The sequence below is a fragment of the Petaurus breviceps genome, unplaced genomic scaffold (genome assembly GCF_028583685.1).
Source record: "Petaurus breviceps papuanus isolate PSGF00001 unplaced genomic scaffold, PetGlider_PUasm1.0 577, whole genome shotgun sequence".
Lineage (NCBI taxonomy): Eukaryota > Metazoa > Chordata > Mammalia > Diprotodontia > Petauridae > Petaurus > Petaurus breviceps.
In genome coordinates, this window is record NW_027186389.1 from 664,868 (window position 1) to 671,667 (window position 6,800).

The window sequence follows — 6,800 nt, forward strand, 5'->3', positions numbered from 1 at the left end:
CTCAAGAGTTCCCTATGCATCCACACTCTTTTTTTCTGAGATAACTGAGTTTTGTTATTCAACACCTGATAGCATTCACTTGCAACTGCTAAAGATCTAGAATTTTCAAGTAAGTCAGCCTACAGTCCCACCAACCCTCTGTTTTCATGGGGGAATCTCTTTTGAAAATGCCTAGAATGTCTTCATATCTTATGCTTGATTCTCTTCAAAAGATTTATCCCAAACTACAGTAAGCAAGGAAGATGACAATGAGAATCCCACAGTAGGGCATATAAGCAAGTCAACATCATGTTGAATTCATCACTGTTGATAGCAAGAGCAAAATGCCACAGAAGTGATGCTAACGACACATTTGTTGGTTGCTTTTTCTGTCAAATGAGGCCCTTTTGTGGCTACTTCTCCTTTAGTACCTATGGCATTCAGCTATGATTCTGGAGTTATGAGGTGGATTAAAAGAAAAATTACTTTTTAGTCAGAGTCTAAACTCTCATTTGACTTAGATTTGTGCTGTTTTGCTTTTTTTCTCCTTTTTCCTTTTCTTATATTTCTCCTTCTTCTTCCTCTTCTTCTCCTCCTCCTTCTTCTTCTTCTCCTTCTTCTTCTTCTCCTCCTTCTTCTTCTTCTTCTCCTTCTTCTTCTCCTTCTTCTTCCTCTTCTGCTTCTCCTTACATTCTGAGGAACTGGAAGTCGTGCCATCTTCCTCTGAGGTGGAATCCTCTAGTGGCTTCTTTAGCTGTTATAGCCTCCCATCTTTTTCATGATGCTTATTCTCCCTTGTAATGTCATGCATGGGGTCTTCACGTGCTGCTCTGGATTGTTCTCATTTCTGATTGTCTTTGATAAAGAATGGGAACTCTTTGTCCCCTGTTCTATGTCCATGCCATTTACAGAGCCAGCATCACATAACCTTGACTTCTTTCCCCAGGGGCATCCAGCATCCTTCAGCTGGAGCATGAGCCAGAAATTCTCTGGCATGGTCATTGGCCGGTACATCTGGTCTACGGTCTTCTGGCTTACAGGACTCAAAGTGCTATAGCTGCTGAGCATCCCACCAGCACCACTACTGCTCCAGCAATTTATGAACCAGGATATACACAAGAAATTAAGGAGTAAGGCATGATGCTTTTGATTGTGAATTTGTTAGATTTGGGGGAATTTGTAATAGGAGTAAATTGGACTTTGACCATAATTTTCTCTTTGGTGGCTGGTTTTTTGTTGGGTATTTTTTATGCCCCCACCACAGATTATTAAAATGAGGTGGAGATTCTAAGTGACTGAAATACCTGCAATCCTGGGAAAGCAGGACAAAATAAAGGCCATCATAAAAGTCTCCCTCTCCCAAATAATTGAGATTTCTGGGATCCAAGGTGATAGAATAAGTCTGGATATTGACTAAATTCTCCCAAGTTCACCTCCAAACAACTATAAAATTATGCCTTAAAATGAATTCTAGAATAGGAGAACCAACAAAAAGATAAGGTGAAACAATTTTCCAGCCCAAGACAATTTAGAAGATTGGTAGGAAATATTTGTCTCACTCAGGTAAAAGGGGGGCATAGTCCAGGACAGGCAGTATCCACACAAGCAGGCTGTACTACAGCAAATCAGATAAAATATATATACAAAATAAATCCATGTAAATCATCAGCATTTCTGTGTATAACCAACAAAACCCAGCAGCAAGAGATAGAAAAAGAAATTCTATTTCAAATAACTGTAGACAATATAAAATATTTGGGAATATTTAATACAATTACAAAAAAATTCTTCACATAAATAAAGTCAGATCTGATCAACTGGAAAAAATAATCAGTTGCTCAGGGAGAGGCTGAGCCAATATAACAAAAATGACAATTCTACCAAAATTAATTTACTTATTCAATGCCATACCAATCAAACTACCCCAAAAAATCATTTATAGAGCTAGAAAAAATAGCAACAAAATTCATCTGGAAAAACAAAAGGTAAAGGATATCAATGGAATTAAAGGGAAAAAGTGTGAAGAAGGTGACCTAGCCATACCAGATCTCAAACTATATTATAAAATAGTAATTATCTAACCTATCTGGTATTGGCTAAGAAATTGAATGGTGGGGGCAGCTATGTGGCACAGTGAATAGAGCACTGGCCCTGGAGTCAGGAGGACCTGAGTTCAAATCTGGCCTCAGACTCTTAACACAAAAACTAGCCATGTGACCTTGGGCAAGTCACTTAACCCCAATTGCCCTCCAAAAAAAGCAAAAAGAAAAAAGAAATAGAATGGTGGATTAGTGAAAGAGATTAGGTACACAGGACACAGTTGTAAATGACCATGGCAATCTATCCTTTGATAAACCCAAAGACTCAGGTGCCCAGAGTTGCATAGCTAATGAGTATCTGAGGAGAGACAATCACTCAAGTACCTTGACTCCATGTCTAGTACACTTCCTCCTATGCCAGGATGCCTCTGAATAGTGATTGAATAAAAGATCTCTGATGATAGGGGTTTTAGGGAGTTGGTGTTGGAGATGTGGAGACATCAAACATGGACTGTTTCTTTCAAAAAGCTTCACAGTGAAGAAAAGAGAAGAGGTCAATGTTGAATAAGCTAAAAGGGTAAGTGAACGTTAAAAAGAAAATGCTTGGGGAGGCCTGAGGAAGGGTAGTAAAATCCCCCTCAACTACAGGTGCAGTCAGCTCCTATAGGGGAGATGGGGTCTTGGCTCCAGGTTCTTAGGATCTTTATGGTCTGATGCAATGGTGAATTTGCTGTGATGGCCAGTTAATGAGTGGCACAAAAGTGTCTTCTTGAGACCATTGGCATCTTTTTTAAGGGGACCAAGAGAACGTTTGAGATGTTGAGCCAAAAAGGAACTCAGAGATTTTCTGGCCCAACCCCATAATTTTAAAGGACTGATGAAGTGAAAAGATATGCCCAAAGCCACACAGGCGGAACACAGTAGAGTCGAGGTTTGACCTGAGATACTCTTGTCCCATCTTCCATACCTTCTCTCTCTGGAGAAGAGGGACACCTTAAATTTTTTAATTAATAAAATTCATACATGCATATGTGTATGTATATGTGTATATGTATATATACACATATATAGTATTTTGTTTTTCCCAATTACATGTAAAGACAATTTTTAACATTCATTTAAAAATGTTTTTGAGCTCCAAGTTTTCTCCCTCCCTTAGACAGTAAGTAATTTGATATAGGTTATATATGTGCAATCATGCAAAACATATTTCCATATTAATCATTTTGTTAAAGAAACAAACCAAAGGAAAAAATAAAGGAAGTGAAAAAGAATATGCTTTGATTTGTATTCAGACTCCATAAACTCTTCCTCTGGATGTGGATAGCATTTTTCATCATAAGTCTTTTGGATTGTCTTGGATCATCGTATTGTTGAAACTAGCTAAATAATTCACAGGTTTTTTTTTATTTTTTTGTCTTTATTAATTTGTTTGTTTACTTTTAGTTTACAGAATTCAATTCCACAATTCCTTGAGTTTCAAATTTTCTCCCCCTCTCTTCCCCCCTCCATGGTGGCATACTAAGTTATTCATAGTTGATCATCATACAATATATCTATTACTGTATATAATGTTCTCCTGGTTCTGCACACTTCACTTGGCATCAGTTCATGTAAGTCTTTCCAGGATTTTATGAAATCCACTTGCTCATTATTTCTTATAGCAAAATAGTATTCCATTGCATTCCTGTACCACAACTTGGTCAGCCATTGCCCAATTTATAAGTATCCCCTCAATTTCCAATTTTTTACCACCATGAAAAATATTATACAAATATTTTCTTTTTACAAATAGGTCCTTCCCTTCCCCCCTGCTTTTTATCTCTTTGACATATAGACATAACACTGGTATTTCTGGGTCAAAGGTTATGCACAGTTTCATTGCTTTTGGGGCATAGTTCCAAATTACTCTCCAAAATGAATGGATTGGTTCACAATTCCATCAACAATACATCAGTGTCCCAATTTTCCCACATTCCCTCCAACATTTATCATTTTTCTCTGTCATATGAGCCCATCTATCAGGTATGAGCTGGTACCTCAATTGCAAATTTGCATTTCTCTAATCAATAGTGATTTAGAGTATTTTTTTCATATTGGATATCTTTGATTTCTTCATCAGAAAACTGCCTGTTCACATCCTTTGACACTTTATCAATCAGGGAATAACTTGTATTCTTATGAATTTGACTCAGTTCCCTATAATTAAGAAATGAGGCCTTTATCAGATATACTTGCTATAAATATTGTTTCCCAACTTTCTACTTTCCTTCTCATCTTGGTTGTGTTGGGATTTTTGTGTAAAGCCTTTTTAATTTAATATAATCACAATTATCCGTTTTACATCTTGTAATACTCTTTATCTCTTGTTTGGTCACAAATTCTTCCCTTCTCTGTAGATCTGACAGGTAAACTGTTCCTTGCTCTCCTAATTTTCTTCTGGTATCACCCATTATATCTACCTCATGTACCCATTTTGACCTTCTTTTGGAATATGGTGTAAGATATTGGTCTATACCTAGTTTCCAGCATACTGTTTTCTAGTTTTCCCCACAGTTTTTGTCAAGTAGTGAGTTTTTGTCCCACAAGCTGGGGTCTTGCCTCAGATACTCATTAGCTATGCAACTCTGGGGAAAGCACTCAAACTCCTTGGATCTTAGTTTCTTTACCTATAACATGGAGATCATAATAGCACCTACTCTGTAGAGTTGTTTTGAGGAAAAAATGAGATAACATGAAGTATTTTGCAAACCTTCAAGCACTCTATAAGTGCTATATATTTTTATCACATATTAAGTGCCAACTATGTTCCTGGCATTATTGTGGGCATTGGGGATACAAGAAAATGTATCTGCCTCCAAAGAGTTTCCTTTCTATTGCAAAAAAATGGACATAGATAAGTAATAAAGTGGATAAGTAAATTAAGCAATTAATAAATAAATTAAGCAATAAAATAAATGAGTAATTAAATGATATTAACATTAAATGATATTTACATACAAGTAAAAGGCACAGAGTCAATAGAAAGTAACTTCTTGGGATGGACTTTAACAAATGTCAAATCAAGAGAGCCTTCATGAAGGAGATGGCACTGGGACTGAACCTTAAAAGAAACAGCATTCTAAGAAATTGAAGGGAGAAAATGAGTATTCCAGGGATGTGGGAGCAGAAGGGCCAAAGGAGCCTGCCGAAAAGAGTGAAGAGGGAGAAGAGCAAAATTAACCTTCTGCTCTCCTGAACAAGTGGAAGGAAAGAGTCAAATCTAGCCTCAGACATTTAACACAAAAAAAATCTAACTGTATGACCTTGGGCAAGTCGTTTAAACCCAATTGCCCTCAAAAAAAATCAAATAAGAAAGATAGAGGAAAAGTTAGAAAAAAATAAAAGCAGTTCAAGAAAAACAAGAAAATCATGAAAAGAAAGTCAACCAACCAGAAACTGGGAATCAAAAGCTTAAGGAAGATAATGATTCCTTGTAAAAGGCAAAAGGAAGCTAATGTCATTCTAAGATACCAAGAAATAAAACAAAATCAAAAGAATGAAAAAATAGAAGATAATGTGAAATATCTCATCAGAAGGAAAAAAACAACTGATTTGGAGAACAGATCAAGGAGAAATAATATAAGAATAATCAGACTACCTGAAAATTATGATTTAAAAAAGAATCTTGATAAAATATTACAGGAAATTATCAAGAAAAATTGCCCTGAAGTTCTAGAACAAGAAGGCAAAACAGAAATATAAAGAATCTACTGATCACCATCTAAAAACGATCCCAGGAGGAAAACTTAAAGAAATATCATAGACAATTTTCAAAGCTCCCAGATTAAGGAAAAGTTTTGGAAGCAACAAGTAAAACAAAAACAATTTAAACATCGTGGAGCTACAATAAGGATTTACTGAAGGATTGTAGATCTTTGGCATACTATATTCCATAGAGCAAAAGAGCTGGGGTTATGACCAAGGGTAATTTACTCAACAAAATTAAGTATAATCCTCAATGAAAAAAATGGATATTTAACGAACTCAAAGTCTTCAGGTTTTTGTGACAAGAACCCCAGATCTTAAGGGAAAATTCAGTATGTAACATCCAGGAAAAATACAAGGTAAACATTAAATACCAATCAAAAGGAACTCAATAAGGTCAAATTGTTTACTTCATATATGTGAAAACATTGGCAGTATTCTTATGCTTCTCACTATTTGGGTAATCTGAAGGAAAGTTTGGAGTGAACTGAATATAATGGGGAGATTCTAAAAAAAATAAAACTGTAGGGAGAGATAAATAGTAGTAATTATTTCATGCTAATGAGACATAAAAAGAAAAGATGATAGGGGTGAAGGGAGGTAGTGCTGGACACTTACTCTCATCAGAAATGGGTTAAAGAGGGAAGATAGATATAGATATAGATATGCACATACATACATATCTAGAAGGGTATAAAAGTCTCTTAAGAAAGAATTCAGAGAACAAAGGGATAGGGTGGGGTGAGAAGACAAAGGAAGGACTCAGATGGGTGGAAAGGTTAAGGAATAAGAGGACAAGGTAGTAGATAGAAGTAAAGCAGAAGAATGAAGAGGCATAGGAATAGGATGAGAAAGATAGTGAGAAAACTATAAAGAAGGAAAATACACAAGTAACTGTAGCTTAGAATGTAAACGGGACAAATTTACCCGTAAAACAGAATAGGTATTCAATTAAAATTTTGAATTCAACAATATGTTGCTTTTAGAAAAAAATAAAAATGAGAGATACACACAAAGATAACATAAAGGGCAGGT

The 6,800-nt window shown here is 35.8% G+C and overlaps 1 pseudogene; it reads right to left on the minus strand.

Annotated features, from left to right (window-relative positions):
• Positions 1-329: 329 nt before the first annotated feature.
• LOC138173396 (retinitis pigmentosa 9 protein pseudogene) lies at positions 330-3,729 on the minus strand (annotated as a pseudogene).
• Between the last annotated feature and the right edge of the window lie 3,071 nt (positions 3,730-6,800).